We start from the raw sequence: 17,999 nt of genomic DNA on the forward strand, positions 1-17,999 counted from the left end.
AATTTCTTCTCTACCAGATCCTGGGAATCTTCCATTTACCTCGGCAGAGCAGTACAGAACACTCTTGCAGCTACATGGTACCTGCCAGAGTTCAGCTAGCAGGTTCTAAGGAAAATCACTACATGGAGTCCTATTTCCTTATCTACCAATATGTAGCAAGAGATCTGTATTTGGAACATATGTTCATGACAGAATTTACTTTAGGTAGGTAAGGAGGCAAATTCATTTTCGATATGTAGTTTACTCAGAAAGGATTATTCACTTAGAATAATTAGCTTCACTAGCGAGATTTTAATCATTTCATTTTTTAATACAAATATTTGGCTAAGAGATATGAAAGGTATTCATTTTCTCTTCAGTTGGCTTTCCTTCCTAGGATTAGTATAACATGACAGATGGCTGATGTCATCTTTACTTGGAAGAGCTCAGCTGGCAATAATAGCATGGTACATTTCTGGGGATTTGCGGTACTGTATGTCATGAAGCGGTTTTCAACCAAAAAGAGTCCAAAAGGGAATTCCCAGAAGTAAAAATCTGCCTATGATATCCTACTGCGTCTTGTTGATGCATCACAAACAGAAGGAAGCATAGAGTCTTTATAAAACTCCATAAATATTTACAATATTGTTGAAAATACATTGGAAATGTTACAGATTGCAAATGGTATGGGCCCCCTTGGCACTGTATCTTTAATTTTGCTGTTGAGTAAGAATAACAAAACTGGTGCTTTATATATATCAAAATCTGTTATGTATGTATTTGAAGTTCAGTGATTTTTGTCACATTTGACATTTGTGTGTAATAGACTGAAAGCATTAATATTATTAGAATCTAGATACCCTGGCTGATTGTTTTTCATTTTGCTAATGATTGCTGTGATGAGTAGACTGATGTCAGGGTCGGAGGGTTGAAGTTAATGAGAGATTTCCGTTGCAGCATTGATTAGTGGTGGATACCGTAGTAAGAGATTTTCAGATACCTCCCCTATAAAAAACTGAAGGTAAATATGGACTGACGCCAATTTAAACACTTTGACTAGCTACCAAAATATTTCTAAACCTTCTGTCATAGTTAAATCCAGGCCTGACAAAAACTGTGACAAAGTATATGAAAATATATAAATTGTATCAGATGCTTGTAATGATATAAATTAGATCTTGCTTTATAAATCTACACCTTCTCCATCTGCACTGGGCTAAACTGTAATAGATTTCATATTCCTCCACCTAAATGCTTATTGAAGAGTAGCTTTTTCTATCGGTAGAATAAAAGAACAGATTATAGCATAATATGCGTGTTAATATTAGAAAAAAGATTCCTGCAATAGCTGATTTTGGAATTATAGTTTAAATGTGTCAACTTGAGTTCATATTTGTCCCCTTTCAACCCGGGAACAGGCTTTACTAACTGGATTCCAAAAACAGAGGGCATTCATTAAAATACGTAAAGATCTAACTCTTCTTGAAGAAAGTAGACATAAACGCAAAAAAGCAGACCAGAGTCCACAAGAAACTGAGCAAATATTTTTGACAACTATTTTCCACTTCAATGCTTTTTCCTGCTCTCCGTCACAATGAGAAGGAAAAATGAGGCTGAGAGATATTGAAAAGATGCATCTTAAAAAACAAAAAGACTGACCCTCCCCCCCCAAAAAAAATCCCTTAAGCTTACTTTCAGAAGTGTCATCATAACAAACAAAATATATAAGTTGTTTTTATATTTCTACTAAGGGTTTTTAAAAATGTGTTTTTTTAGCAAAGAATATCATATAAAAGGTAGAGGATGAGAGGACTTAATGACTTAAAAAAAAAGTCTTTGCCTGTCATATTAACCTACATTTATATAGCTAAGAAATGCACAAATAAAATATGACCATGACATCTATATTAAGATTTTTATTCTTTTTTCCTTTTTTTACTAGGAAATAAAATTAAATAGCTGCATGTGCCATGGTTAAGAGAAACTAAATCTTGATCCATCACCTGAACATTTTGGTCAATTAATGATAATTGACCCGTGATACCTATTAGTACCAACGTAGGCTTGGTAGAACAAATTTGAAACAGGCTGGCCTTATAATGGGCAGCATAAAGCTGTCATGTTCCACTGTACCATGTTGATGGTGCACTAAAGGAACCATCATCCCCTGCAATGTGGAAAATTAGTAGGCTGGTAGGATTTTTAATGTTTTTCTTTTGTGGTACTGTGTATTTCTTTCCTAAGTATGATTAAATAATCATAAGAACTCCTCTAAGGGCTAATCTGCGTTATTTCCCAGATTTTCACCTTGGGGACATATTGTCCCTTGTCAGTGAAACCTCAGGGACAGAAGGGTACGCCACAGGGTGGCACAGCAGGAAGCTGAGATACTGATGAAACAGTGTTCAGTTAATGAAGGCATGGCCCATGGCCTCTGCTGGTATGCCATATGTTTGAAGAAATGCTAATGACTACAATTCAAATACTTTTTTCATCTTAACTATATGTAAATGTGTTTATAAATGCTCTCTTATAAATATACTATCACATTTTTAAAAGCTAAGTGCTAATGTTGCTTTCAACATCTATAATACACAATAATTAAAACTTTAGCAATTCTGCTTAATTATACCTTATGGGAAACTGTACAGTAATTTATAGAAATTAAGCAGAAAAACAAAGATCAACAGAAATAAAGCAGCAGTGGAAGAACTGAATAATAAATCACTTAGATCATTAATTTACAAAAACAAAATCATTGTGAAAAGACAACTTAGGGCCCAGTTCTCAAACAGCTGAGATCTGCAAGGGAAACATCCGTTAAAAAACTCAAGGCACTCCATTAAAAAAATACTCCAGCAAGTTGAACTAATTATTACTTTTCTGAACTGTCAGATCATTTAACAAAAACCAAACAATAGAACTACAGCTTTAAGAGCAAAAATTGGGGGATTTTAATTCACCATGGTGCTTTGCTTTACCTTTGTGAAAACCCTGTAACACTGCAGGTGATCATTAGCCACAAATGGCATTTTGCAGTGAATCATCTCCTCCACAAGTGGCCAAAACAACATCTCCATTGCAACGGCAGAAGTGCTATTCAGGAAGAGCAGTTGGTGACCAGGTTAGACTACATGGGACACTACTATTTTTGCTGCAAGACAGGACACCTTGTTGCAGTCATAACTATTCCAAAGAAATTCCCTCAAGATGCAGGTTAAAGCATAGTGGTATTGCTAATGTGTGAATATACTACTAGCTGGTTTTTACCCCTTAATGTAAGTTAAAGACATAACTCACCCATACGCAAACTCTGCCTAATATGTACTGCAGAATTTAAATAAATGTAAGATGAAGAAGGGCCAACTATTTTAAAATCTCTGATAAATTCTACTCACATGGTATCTCACACAGGCAAACCCATGAAACTTAACCAACAGCTAACTCTGTTTTCTAACCGAAAGTCTGGTTCAAGCAACAGGGAAACTAAACTAAACTGCTACAGCTGCTGAGTGATCATTAGAACACTCTGAATACTAAGGTAGAACATCTGTATCAAGCTGTTTCTACCGATTACTTTTTTTCCTTTTGCATCTTAAGATTTAGCATGATATTATATGAATGAGCTTTACTTGTCCATTTTCATCCAGAACTCCTATACAAGTATATATATATACTATACCCACAGAGGAAGAATTTTTCTGCTTCCATCTCACCGAAAAGGGTCAAAAATTTGATCCTAAGGAGTGAAGAGGACAACTGAAATATTATCACGACTTTGTGATCATCTTACAAATTAGGCAACTGTTTGAAAAAAGAGTTTCTGAGTAACCATATATTGTGAAGCGCTCCATGGGAACCCAAACCAGACTTATGTGTGTCTGGTTTATACAGTGAAACATTGGAACTTGTTTTACAGTCAAGGCACTGAAAGCTTTAACTTCTCTTAAAGAGAATTTGAAAGCAAGCTGCAAAAAGGAGGATACCTAGAAGATAAAAAAAAAAAAAAGAAAATCACAATATCTCAAGAACTTGGTGGAAGGTTCTTCAGGCTGAGTGAACAACCTCTTTATCAACTCTGCCATCTCTCCAAGGTGAATTTATCTTCAGCTGCCTCAGCCAAAGGCAGCTTTCTGCCCTGTGTGCCCTCTTCAGCCAGGCAAGATTGTCAGTCAGAGTCAAGTATTTGGCCCTACACATTTGACACATAGGCTCTGAATGTCTCATTTTTTCACCATTAACACTGACTGGTCTGTTGAAGTGTCATTCTCTTCTGGAAGGCTAGTGAGGCATGGGCCTTTTGTTGGCCCTTCATGCAGAAGAAAATTTCACACTTTGGCTGTACATTATTTTTTATTGACAAAAATGTAAAATATGGAGGACAGGGTAATGGACTAGAGAGTGTGTCCTTCAGCTTAGCAAGTCGACTCCAGCTTGGAGAGTAGAGAATTATTTTGGCACTTAGCAGTTGCTTACTGACCTTTGTGAAGAATATCAGTAAAATGATTTTATGTACCTTCCATTACCACAGTTAACGAACTCCAGCTCTCTAAACAGGAAAAGACATTCCTTTATTCCTATTTCACACACAAGGACATAAGGCAAAAGAGACAAATGTTTGCATTTCTAAAAAAGAGAAGGCCAATCCAGTGATTTTGACAAGAATCAGAAAACTCTAGACAGCTGACCCTCAGGTTCAGAACCAGTAGATATATAAATATTAAAAATGGGGTTTATGTAGAATTTACCTGTTTCAGTACAAAAAAAAATTAAGCTGGAACCTTCCATTCAGTCCTGAAAAGCATCAAACTATTCTGCCTCCTCCTATATTACCGCTTGTGGTTTATTTTTTTATTTGTTTTGTTGTTTGTTTTTAATTCTCTAAATTAAAAGTTTGTAAGTGCTATAGGAAACAATTTAACAAGTGTAATATGTACTAGCTGGTTCAATCTTATTCAAAGTAGGGGTAAAGCAGAAAGGGGTTTTTTTAACACAACCGGATGAATATATAATTTGTGTAGCTACAGGAATGCAGAAAGGAAGTGACAGTGACAGAGAAAGACTTCTGGATTACAGCTCTCATTAACAGGAATAGCTCACTGTCCTACAAAACACAGAAACAGTCTTGAGTGAAAAGGCTTGACACCAGATCTTCCCCATTACAAGCCAGTGCTCAGCTACGGAGTTAAACCTTTTTCTCTTCCCTTTCTTTCTTGCTCAGCAAAACTTCAGCTGCCTTCTGCACAGAATTTGAGCTTTATGAGGAGCATTTGAAAGTGCTCTGAACAATATAGTGGTTTGAGTATCAATCTAGGACCTGGGTGAGGTGATCTTGGAAGTCCTCAGGCAGGTCTCCTATTCATAATTCAGTTAGCAAGTATTCACTTGAGAATTACATACACACAGGGCAATGCTGTTTTTCTTGTTGCATTTTAGCAGGCGTAAGGGAGCACAGATCAGACACCTCAAAATAGACCTTACTTTATCTATGAGAGAGAATTTTGAGCCTCAGAAGTAAACACAAGACATGGTCTCCTGAAGATGTGTAAAGCTAGGGGACTTGTCCTGTTCATTCATTAATCCTGGAGCTGCAGGTAGTCTCATGCATCATACATTTTATTTCACTTTCTGAGGTTTCTGACATTCCCTGTACCCTGGGGAAGGAGCTTGTCTGCATAATCAGAGATTCTGCCATCAGGAGGCATATTTGGCTTCACACCTTACTAGGTGTCACCAGTGGGTAAAAAGGCGTAATAGTGACCCAAATCCTCAGTCTTCTGCTTTTCAAGATATCTCAATAACCTGCTTTATGGTGATTTATAGAGTGGGAAAATTTAAAAAAATATATTCCTTGGGAAAAGCAACAGTTACAACAGAGTGATCCTTGGAATGACTGTAGGATCCTCAGTCAAACAACTGGGTATTAATAAGTGACTCCTTTCTGTTTGCTTGTTTCAGAAAAAATAGACGATTCACTGAAGTACTGCTTATTACTCTCTCTAGGTAAGAAATTAATTATGTATTATTTCTCCCTTCCCTTCATCACTCACAGGCCATGTCTTCAGGCCTTCCTCCATAGCAGCTCTTGAGCTTTTGATGCTCTTGGGACCTCCCTGTATACCTGCTTTTTTCACCACTAACACCCTTCAGAAACCTAATCAAGCTTTCTTCCTTTTGGATGATGGCTAATAGAACTAAAGTGTGAAGACTAAATCAGATGGGCAATATGACCACTGGAAAGGATAACTGGACAAAAATCCACTGAATTGGTGGGAGCTTTTCAATTTGATCAATATTGTTAAAGATAAGTGGAGGCTTAGATCTTTGCACGATAAGTGCAGCCAAACAAGCACTTCATGTTTCAGAAAAATTACGAAAAGAATTGGTTAAATCTGCAATTTAACAGAAAATTTTGGCCTTTCAAAAAAATTTTGACCGAGTAGAATGAAAATAAAATTTTTAGCTTCATACAAAACATTTGGGGGGGGAGGGGGCAGAAAAGCATTTAAAGGTCAACAGCAATAATAAGGAGATGTTTCAAAAAGACTGCTGTTCTCAAGTATGGATTGTATCATAGTTACCAGTGAGCCTGAAGATGACAAATAATTTGGAAACAAACATCAAGATTATACTCCAATAAATGTAGAGAATGTTGTGAGCCTATTGAAATGCTTTGTTTGAAATCAGAAAGCACCTTTTAAACACACTTAATAAGAATTTAAACTTTCCTTTAAAAAGTTCAGTTTTGTCAAAATCCTGTTTCCTGGCAGCTGCAGCTACAACTTATATTTAGAAGCTTCCAAAACATTTTAATTTTAAGGTTATTATACAGATACTTCCAGTGCTAGAAAATAATATCGTGAACGAAGAAGGCTTAGAATAGCCTTTTCAAAGCAGGATCAAAAGCTTTAAAATTTTGCACATGGATATGGCTGGGAAATGATTTCACAAAACAAAAAACATTTGGAAAATATTTGGAAAACATTGCTTTCCCTGAATCTATGCAAAGAACTGAAGTCTCAAGCATTTGCTAAGGAAAAATACCATATCTTATCCTCCTGATTATTCAGTTGTGATGTGTTCTGTCTATTTACTCACACATAGCATATGAGACATGAACTCTGGGGCAGAGGTGAGCAGACTTCAGTAAGGGAGTCTGGTGCCTGCTCAACACCCTTTATTTACACCAGAAGAGCTGCCAAAAGAGGGAAGAACGTAAAATCTGAAGATAGGAAGCAAAGGCAATCGTGACAGCAAGGAATAAATAAATAAGGACTTCTTTCTCTCTCTCTTCCATATTTCTTTATTTTTAATGTAGAAAGCACTTAAGCTGTTTTTTAAAGGCATTTTCATGTCACCGTTCCTTGGGGTCTTAGAACACACAGTAACTACCATTGCTAAGCCATAGTTCAATTCACTAGAGGTATCCAGAAAGCTAATTATCTTCTGAGAACTTGCTATAATTTTAAGGGTTATGCACAAGATGTTAACTAATCACACAGCTCCCAGATATTTGTAACATGCAGTGTGACTCTGAGGTTGCATTTAAATGAGAGACAGGCATAACTACTGATGTGTTGTTTGTTAGTGCTGCACAGCAAGCAAAATGCTACATTACACAGTGCCAAATTCACAATACTTCATTGGTTATGCTTCAGAGATAACAGAAAGCATACAACACTTAATCAGTGTTCAGTGTTCCACAGGCTGTATTAAATAATAATAATAATAATAAACCGAGAAGTACTTCGGGAAAAAAATAGACTACAAAATTAATTACAAATTGCAAATATGATGCAAATGAATGCAAACAAGAAAAACAAAACGTGCATTTTTCTACCGAACACAGACCCAATTTGGAAAACCCAGGCTCACTGGGAAATGAGAGTTCACAGGTCAGGCCTTATATTATCTACATTGGCTCAAAACTACATAAATTTACGCGTATCCAAATATGAAAAGTAATACTCATGTCTTTAAGTTGTTTATGTGATTTCTGTTGGTAAACACACTCAAAGCATATTCTCAATTTAGAATTTGTACTTTTTTGATAAATACGGAAATCAGAACTGCTGCGGACAAGTATCACACTGTCCACTTATTTTCAGAAATAGGTGCACAGGAGAAGATATGGCTTGTTAAATTTGAAAACAATAATGTTGACTTCTTAGGAAACTATCAATAACACTATTGAGTGTTTTTCCTCCCTGTGAATAGAAGCAAAAACAACCAGCTAGTCATTTTATGACAAATCCTCACTTTTAAACATTGTAATTCAATGCAATAATTCAGTCAATAGCCATAAGTAAATATACATGTTTTCTAATGTATAGATAAAATATCTATGCAAAAAAAAGAAAAATATTTAGAAAATAATAGTATACCATTCTTGCAAGAGTTAACATTCATGCCTTGTCGTTCATAATTTGAACAAAATTGCAACAGAGAAGTATGATAGATAACTTACCTTTAAACTTCTGACATGTGAATTATTTAATTAATTGTTCCCATTTTATGTTACAACACTAAGCATACTTCAGTAGGTCCATACATATTTCAATAGGCGCATCTTTTATATTTAGGGCTATGTCATCACCAGACTAAATTAGAGACTAAATAATTAATATTTAACTTCTGTTAAAGCATCTTGACACACGTAGGCTTAACCACTGCCCTTCATTTAAGACAGCTACATGAAACATCTATTTGTAAATTTCCACTTAATTTTAAAGCAAATGAAACACTAATATAACTTCATAGGGCAAATAAATGGCAAAAATTCAAAGAAACAAGGGCTGTAGGAACCCAGAGAAAGCCTGTATCTATGCGCGTTACAGAATTTATTCCCTTCTGATTAGAGTTGAGGGGAAAAAGAGGAAACCTCAGATGAATGAGAAGAAATCTACAGAGATTTATTTTCAGGTCTTATCTAATGACTGATGCGGATTTCCAGTTTCAGCTCAGTGGGAAAAAAAGGCAAAAAACATTCCAGGAAGCTGTGGTATTTGCCATAGAAATTGAATCTTGCCTTGAAGCAAGAAGCAGCATTTACTGGGAAATATGGAAATCATGTACCATAAGAGGCAAATGCATGAAGAAAAGAGATTCTAATCTGGTTCATGATGTTATTGAATTATTACAAAAAAAGTAAAAAAACAGAAGAAATGGGAAGAAATGCAAGCTGTCAGAGATAAATGCTGACACTATGGGGAAAAAACATTAAAAGATCATTTAGTTAACTAGAAGGCCAAAGTGGAGGGTCTCAGGTGTTCAACAAAACCTGCCTTCCAGCTCAGAGGGAGTCTGGTTTAAAGTAGAGAAAAGAGAGTTGCAGGCCTGACGGATAAAAAAGCTGGTTACACTCAAATATAAAACTACGAATCAGAAATGCTGAAGAGTCTAAAAAGTCTGTGATCAAAACCAGAATCTTTTAATTAGCTATTCCTATTTAGGAATTGTGCCTACTTAACTCGGATTTCTAATCTGTCTTTGAAAAGTGAACTAGAGAAGCTCAGGTAGCCAAAACAAAAAGGATGAACTGATCTGAGATTTGTATTTCATCATGACCAAGAACTGTGTCCTACCCCAGGAAAAGGACAGTAACTTCCAGTCTCTTAGACACCAGACAAAAAAAAAAAAAACCTCAGAAATAAAGTCTCATTCAATGGCAATATTTTTGCCATCTCTAGTACTCAGTTTCAAAAATTCATTTTGGGAATAATTAACTTTAAACCCGCCTCTCCCCAAAACAGAGATTTTCAGTATGTTATTTAAAGTCCACAGGCCAAATTGTCTATCAGTTAACTCTGACTTCAGAGAGTCAGCAAAAGTGCAGCTGCAAAGAGCAGCTAGGATGAAAATATGTTTCCAACTATGTAGTTTTGAAAGAGCCTAGCCTTTTAAGGTTCCATTTTTGAGAAAAAAAACAATGATGACTTCTGCATTTCCACTACTAACCAGCCTACGCTACTTTAATGCTGAAGTACTTGCTGAAACTCACTCATGTCATTGAGATTTAAACACAGTTAAATAATTACATGAATAAGGGCCTATATATACAAAACCGTTTTTTATGCTTTTTAATTGTGATGACTTCACAATCTATTTTCAAGCTTTTACATACGAGGAGCCACGAAGTTCAAGAAAAAAAAAATCCACCATTACTTGCTTAGAAATTTCCCTTTCTAAGTAACCCTATAATTTTTGCTTCCACACAACTTTGACCTGACATTTTTTCAGAAATCTAATCTAAGTCACCACCTCATGTCAGAGTCTTTCTATATCATGCACAATTTGTCTGAAACCTTTTGGTTTCTGATGTCTTCAGTGCTGGATTATATCCTTTTATTGGTTCATTTCTTCTCAACATTTCATCTCAGTTCTCCCTCTATATAAAAATAACAGCTGAAACACATATGAATCTGCATGCCATACTAAAATCAGTATAGAAGATGGAGTAAGACAGATTAAACATTCATGTGCAAAAGAGATTGGAAAGGTTCAATGGTACTGTTCATTGTGTAAAAGAAGCTCAGAATTTTGGATGATTAGCTAAATTTTCTTCTGCAAACATTTGAATCTCATTTTCAGAAAGAGCTCAAGTTCAACAACACCCCTAACGGGATTATCACTTCCTAATTCCCTCAAAAAGTTTGGAGCTGAGTCGAAATTAAACTGTGGGTGACGGTTGAAATGTGTAATTTTCAGTTTGTCTACAGTAATTTAATGAAATCATCATACTAGTGGTAACTTCTGTCTCTAAGGCTTAATTGGTATCTTACAGGGTAAAGCTGACGTCCACTGAGAAACTCCCTTAACATAGTCATTGAGAGAGAAAGCTTGAAATGACAAACAATCAGAGTAACTGACTGACAAAAGGGTATCCACATTTGTTAGAATGCTGAAAAGCATGGTAGGGACTAATAGGGAACATCAAGAAAAACATATGACAATGTTGAGTGACAGTCCACATTTGGGTGGCTAAAGAGCAAAGCTGTAAGAAAAACAAAGTGATTGCCTGGAGTGCAAGGATCCTGTCAGCATGAAAAAAGCTAAACAAACAATTTTACTCTTTTAATTCATATTGAAGACTGTGTCACCGTGATGTAACTGAACTCTTTAAAATCAAATCAGTCAGTCACTATAGCACTTTGTGGAAGAGCAAGAAGCAGAAAATAGAAACTTGACAGCCTGATCTACCTTTGACCCGATGTTAACTTGTCAACATTTATAACCCCAGAAGGATAAATCAGACAATATATACATTATTCTTAATAGCAGAGACAGCTGCTGTCCTTTTTCTCTCAGGGTATGCAAAACTCAGTGGGTTGGTTTCAGCATTATTATTATTAATAATATTAATATTGTTATTACTACTGCTACTACTAATTTTTAAAAAAGTCTTCCTAACATCATCTTGAAGAGATAGATGAAGACTGCTGTAAATCCAAAAGAAAAATAATTCATGCAAATGATGGGGCTGGTTTCATTCCACCACCAGCAGATAAACAACGATCTTGTTATTAGTAAAGATGGCTTTGAAGAGAAGCACAACCCCTCTCTTCTGGGGTCCAGAGCTGAAATGGCATCCAGTGCACTGAAATGACGTTCCAAGCCTTCTGGACCATAGGAACCTCAAAAGAACCTCAAAAACAATTGTAAATACTCCGCCATTCAGGGCAGGGGTGATGCTGCTCACAGCTCTGCTTCGGAAGTGATGTCCTTCCCAGGCACTGCTCATTGGAAGAGACATGAAACAAATCATACAGTCCTTTGTTCCCCTTCCAGAACTCAGCAAATACTGAACAATAAAAGTAAGAAGTTCCCTTATTATGATAAAACAAAATACTTCAGTAACTTCTGATGAATTCTGATGTGTTGAAAAGTCAAGATTTAACTGGGAAAACCTGCAAACACAGCTTGTCTGGCTGCAGTGTGGATGAAGGATGGAGTCAAGAGTCTTACTGTCTTACAAGTCTTTCAGTGTTATTGGCTGAGTGGGCTGAAGCCTGAAAAGGGAGGAAGTCTGTTGATTCCCAAAGCAGGCTGGGGCCTTTCAGATCTTTCAGGACTTTTCAGGTCCTCTGGGAGTTCAGGAAAATCTTTGGTGGTTATAACCTGGAGCATTTGCTTAATTTGTCTTCCTGCAAACTGCAGTTTTGTGTTTTAAGGCTTTGGGCACTTCAGACCTACTTGTGGATCTGTTTTCTTTTTGGTGAGCTGCTGCTGTGGTCCAAGCACTCAGGTGAATAGAAGGTTTACAGTTTGGTTGGTAGTATGTAAAGGGATCTTTTATCGAACCTCAGAAAAAGCATTATGAATTAGATTATTATGTCTTCAGAGGTGAAAAGAGCTAAAGCAATCAAAGGAGAGAGAGTGTCTAGGCATGTTAAAGAGCAAATACCACTTGGAAGCAGGACCAGCACTTTACGATGTCTAAATACTTTGTTGAGGAGGCTGGTAAGAAGTGTGAAAAAAAGACAAATTTGGAAGGACAATTAGGGAGGATCAAGATGAAATACTTGCTGTCAAACTGCAGAAAGTATTTTAAACTAGTGTTAGCAGATGCTTCAAATATTACTCAGAGCAGACAAATGGAAGATATGTGTATGTGTGTGTGTGGAGAGGACCCTAACCCATGAGACTAAGAAAGGGTTTGAGTGATAGGGTATATAAAATACACTGATTATTGATGCAGTTCTTTTGCTTCTCTCTTTGCAGAAGACAGAATTGAAAGCTGCATGTGTAGTCTGCAGGTAAAACGTTAGGTAATTACCCAAACATACCTGAATTGCTCGTCTAGAAAATGCACTGAATGTCTCATCTAGGATTTGCCAGCTGGTTCTTCAGTACAAGGACAATGTATTTCCTTAGCAGTTGTTAGTGACTGTTTCCACCTCTGCTCCCTGTACCTTCCAATTAAATCTCAGGCTGTGCCAAGAAAATGGAGGTAAAATAAAACAGCAGTCCTTCAGTAGCTAGAAATAATATGTTTTCCTTTATCTACAGATGATGAATGGGGAAAAGTAAATGATAAATGCTCTTGCTCCCACATGTGGTCATATTGTCCTCGTAGTGTGGGACAAACAAGGCAGTATGACCTGTTGCATAGCAGGGACGGGGCAAGCAAGGCAGATCTGGCGTGCACAGCAGATATCTTTGCTGTCTGGAACTGCTGGTATTTCAATCTCGCACTCCAGCTCACCCTTGTATGTAATTCACATGTAATGCTGTTGTCTCCTTCATTCTGTCAGAGGTAAGAGGTTATCAGAAAGTATATTTGGGGCAATTAACAAATATGAAATATTAACATCAGCATTCCGAATGGCCACAATGTTCTGCAAAGTAAGAGTGGCAAATTCCTTCATTGCTTACTTTCAAAGAATAAAATACAATCCAGTAATAAGTATTTGCCAGAATAAAAAAGATAACAAATACACAAAATTCTTGGTATGGGATTGAGCAAATGAAAAGATGCAAACTTATGTGATTCATTTTTCAGGCTGAAACACTCATTTATGATATCTGGTATCATTAAGATTGTGAAAACTTAAAGAACTTTCATACACTTTACACATTTTCAGCTAATTGGAACTGTTTCTTTCTTAGCTGTTTTATGTGAATGCTGAATAACAGTCCCTTCTTGTAGCTTTTGTTCCTACAGCAACTACTGAAGTCTTCATTTACACTGCACAAATTATCCTTAGCAGCAGGTAGGAAGCAATCAGCAAGGTGTAGCTGGCAATAGGTCTATTTTCATTACAAGATGGAGAGAGCCAGGGGACATGACATTTGTCCAACATAGGGAGGCCTCTATTAGGAAAATCAACTCTGGAGAATTGTAGTCTCGTTGAGGAGACATTGATAGAGGGAATGTGGGAAACAGTGGTTATTTTGTTTTGGGTTTTTTTTGTGGGCTTTTTCTGGTTTCTTTTTTCATTCTTTTTCTCATTAGGATAATGAAAAGACAGAAGTAAGAAACAATTTAAATCCTTTAAAAACTTTCTACAGAGCTATAAAATAAATAAAAGTCTCCTGCTCTTCAGTACTCAGCATTTCAAAGTACGTGTCTGTGAAATGATTTCACAATGATTCATTAGTGAAACTATCAGTAACAAACTTGGAGGAGGAAAGCAAGAGGATTTAGGGGATAAAAGAGAATCACAGCTAATGGAATTATATCATGCTGGATACATTCTTCAAGAAATAGTGGAATAAAACATGGGCAGGAGGGAAATGGGCAAACTCATAACTGCCTAACTTTAGATATCAAGTTGAGTTGAACAGATTCAGAAACTAAATGTCCCACAGTGTCCCTTGAAGATGATTTCAGTCCCCCAAAGTGCTAAATTTTCTTTTGAAGGTGACTGTCTCTCCTCTTGAGCTACAATGGCAGGAATTATCCCCATTACATCTTATAAGTTTTCCTTTGAGTAATCACTTTGGTGCCTCCCTTCAGTAAACAGGAATGTTGGATGCTTTAAAGTATTTGCTGAATGTCTTACAAGGAAATTTATTTATTTTTTTTTTTAGAACGGTAAATACAAAGAACCCCTTTAAGCAAATAAATGCCCAGCAGGCTGTATTTTGTTTCCTTTTTAAATAATATATTTGTTCGCTACTGGTCTTGGAACTAAACTTCCTACTTTACCAAAAAGTAGTAATAGAAGTATCTTGTGAAGTTTCAAAGTAATAACTTGTTTTTTCATTCTTAGTCAAGTAAAATTCCTAATATAGCAAACACTGAACTCAGACTTAAATATAGGCTACAGTCTCTAGATAAAGGTATTAAATATAGAGACATCTTGAGAAATTCTTATATATGTTTATCTTAACTGTAGTCCTCTTAAGAATATTAATATTTAAGTATATTTACCTGAATAACATCCCTAGAATATATGTGAATAAACATCTTCTTCAGAGATGGGGAAATGACACATCCTAGGTGAGAATTTGAACCACAAGAGGAGCACACTATCACCTTCAGTGGATTCTAACTTAATCGAAAATGGAAAAGAAATTGCATTAGTCCTCACCTCTTCACACACCATCCACCTTTCTCCGAACCTGAACAAGAGGACTCCATCAAGGTTCTCAAGGAAATTCTCACTTGTGGCCATTTTGTGGGCTACAGAATCCCAGGTCTTTCCCAGGTAACTCACAGTTAACGCATACATAAGAAGACAAAGAACATTGGGTGGACACGTTATTTTGTAGCAAAAGCATTTTTCTAAACATTTATATTTCATTTTAAAGTCTAAAGGCTAGAAAATGTAATAGTTAAATCTCAGAAAATTGTATAAAATACTAATATCGCTTCAGAAAAACTCAAATGTGGTACTTCTCCTGATAGAAAACGTAGTATGACTACATGTTCAATAGAGATATGGAGAAGAGCTGCAAAGCCAGGGCTGGGGAAGGGAGGAGGGAAAAAATGTAGAATAATAGAACCAATGCCATTCTTAATTTCATGGAAAATCTCCAAGTTGAGGCGACTACCCTGAATTGTTGGCTTGGTCCTGAAATGCTGATTCACTCCTGGTTTTAGAAAAAGAGTATTCTCAGATCAGCTTTTCTTTGTTTGGTATCGGATGACGCTCTTTGCAGAGAGCACTTGATTACCCTTTCAAGCTCTCTCAAATGCTATCTAATGCCAGCTGCATGTTGCAGAAATTCATGCTGTGCAATATCGGACAACTAAAACTCAAAAAACGGAACAGGCCTCAGACATACTGTCTCCATATGAATTCTGTACAACAAAGAGAAGTCAAGTTCTAGTTTCTCCTTTCTTAAATTGATCCCTTTATCCATATATTGTCCTTTAATTATCCTTTATCCGATTAATTTTACTGGCTAAGGTTTTGCACGGTTTTATTAGGAACAAGCAGGTATCACTCACCTCACTTTGCAGAGAAGATCACAGAAGAATGATGCATAATCGTCATCCCTTTATCCTCAGTCTGCTCATATCGCCAGACTACACTAACTCTTTATGGCTCTGGACTTTCTTCAGCAGTATGAGATTATTACAGGACAATTTTTTTTGCCATAACTATACACCAAAAGATTCCTTCACATGTTCCCATAAATACAGTTGATGTTTCACAGGCTAAATTTACCAAATCTAGAGATCCCAGTCTGAAGTCTTGAAAATAAAGAAATTAAACATGATTACTTTGAAATTAAGTGAGTTTTTAAAATTGCTGCAGCCATAGACAAAAATTATGTACAGGGAACTTCAGCAGCTCCATTCATAGATGAGTGTTCACTGTTCAAGAATCTCCAAGCCAACCTCAAATACTCATTAATATACAGTATGCGTTATCTTCTGTGTTCTCTGTCGCATGAAAAAAGGAAAAATGATAAGAACGGTGTAAGTCAAAAAAGTTTTTCAGCTGAACACTGAACTTTCCAGTTGATGATTTTCTTGTAGCACTGCATTAACTTAATTCTATTAAATGAACCAATGGCAGAAAACATAACTACAGCTAAACCTGCTAACCTTCCTTTCTATTTAATTCCCAGGATAAAAGGATTTTATTCTGCATTCCATGTCAACTGACTCAGGTTAAAAGATTCTTTATATTCTTGAGTAGGTGCAGGAAATGTAGCTTTTCGCTTTCATATTTGTTGTGATGTACATCTCTGCTGCACTACAATATACCCTTGGTTGTACCAGTTTAAATATCACCCATATATGAAAGGCAGTGAAATTACATCAGTAAGTCTTTTCTGAAAGCAAGCAGTGTTGGAACAAAATGAAAAAAGCAGACAAATCCATCCTGCTCCTCTCCAGCTTTCTTAAACTTTCTCAAGTTCTGGAAGATGGGAGAGAAATGCAATTAAAACAATTCACTAAGTGCTTTATTTGCCACCTGCCATTTGTTGAATACCTGCTGATAAAAGTGAGTTTTTTTACCTGCAGATTCACACTGATAGACTGGAAATACGAAAGTTTGTGAGTGCTCCAGCAGCCACATGAGGATAAATATAGATTCAATCAAATCAAATCAAATTTGGCAATAAAGAGGTAAAAAGTGAATTACTTCCAGCTTTACTTAAAAGAACCAGGATAGTTTACGAAGGCAGTTTTGTAAAAAATGTGGAAAACCTTGTACTGATCAATTCTTCTATTACTTTGTTCACTATACGAATTACAAGCTATTAAAATTGTCAGAAATTCTTTTATCCAAAACTTATCATACATTCTGAGATGCTTATGGAATGTTAACTTCATTAAACCTTTGAACTGTCACTTTTTAGGCTATTTGTTTAGAAGAAGGCGACGTGTTCCTATCCTTACACCAACATACTCACTGGCCAATTTCAGTGAATATGACAGAGAAGCAGATATCCCAGGGGAGCTGCAGGTGTGTCTACATTAGTGTTTTATATTAGATGAACCCTGCACTTCTGAAGTGAACGTCCCAGCTGTTCCTCTTTACCTTGCTGTGAGTCGCATAATGGATTTGGCTCCTTCTGAAGAAAACTGAGTCAGAGATGGAGATCCAGGAGAGCTCACTCTTCATGGGACTGGACAAGAGATAACCTGAGGTCACTGATCTACCTACATTCCACTCCATTATTTGCAGTGTGATCATCAGATGCTTAAGATAGGTTTTTTGACCCTTGCTGAGTTGCACTAATAGTGTAAGTTTCTACACATTTGTGAAATGGAAAGAAAACTTTGTATTGCACAGCACTGAACATACTAAAAAGCAAATCCCTCACTAAACTTCAAAAAAAAGAGTGAGGAGGGGGAAAAAAGAAATCTTTTCCATTACTAATATTGCTCATGGATTTCCTTGTGAAGAATCAGATGGCACAATAGTAAGGTGATACGTATGTGCAAACCCTAGGTACCTGCGAATGCAAGATTTGAACATAGTCCAATTGTAATTGCAAGTTCAAGCAATTAATTATTATGTTAATATTTTCTTTCTATTTAGATATATCTTGTTCCTTCTTGCTGTTTGCCTCATAATGTAACTATACAGAAAATTTTTCTGTCCTCACAACGT

The 17,999-nt window shown here is 36.3% G+C and overlaps 1 long non-coding RNA gene across 11 annotated transcripts in view; it reads right to left on the reverse strand.

Moving 5' to 3' along the window:
• The window catches only part of LOC142361177 (uncharacterized), a 257,031-nt gene that overhangs the window by 32,037 nt on the left and 206,995 nt on the right, over positions 1-17,999 (reverse strand). For 7 of the 11 annotated variants that reach the window (XR_012763758.1, XR_012763762.1, XR_012763766.1 and 4 more), the window contains 2 exons: positions 15,015-17,511; positions 12,765-12,909 (listed from right to left, as the gene is read on the reverse strand). This is a non-coding gene — a long non-coding RNA (uncharacterized LOC142361177). The remainder of the gene's footprint in view (positions 1-12,764; positions 12,910-15,014; positions 17,512-17,999) is intronic. The other 4 variants (XR_012763759.1, XR_012763761.1, XR_012763763.1 and 1 more) reach the window with 4 other exon arrangements.

This window comes from Opisthocomus hoazin, chromosome 4 (genome assembly GCF_030867145.1).
Source record: "Opisthocomus hoazin isolate bOpiHoa1 chromosome 4, bOpiHoa1.hap1, whole genome shotgun sequence".
Taxonomy (NCBI): Eukaryota; Metazoa; Chordata; class Aves; order Opisthocomiformes; family Opisthocomidae; genus Opisthocomus; species Opisthocomus hoazin.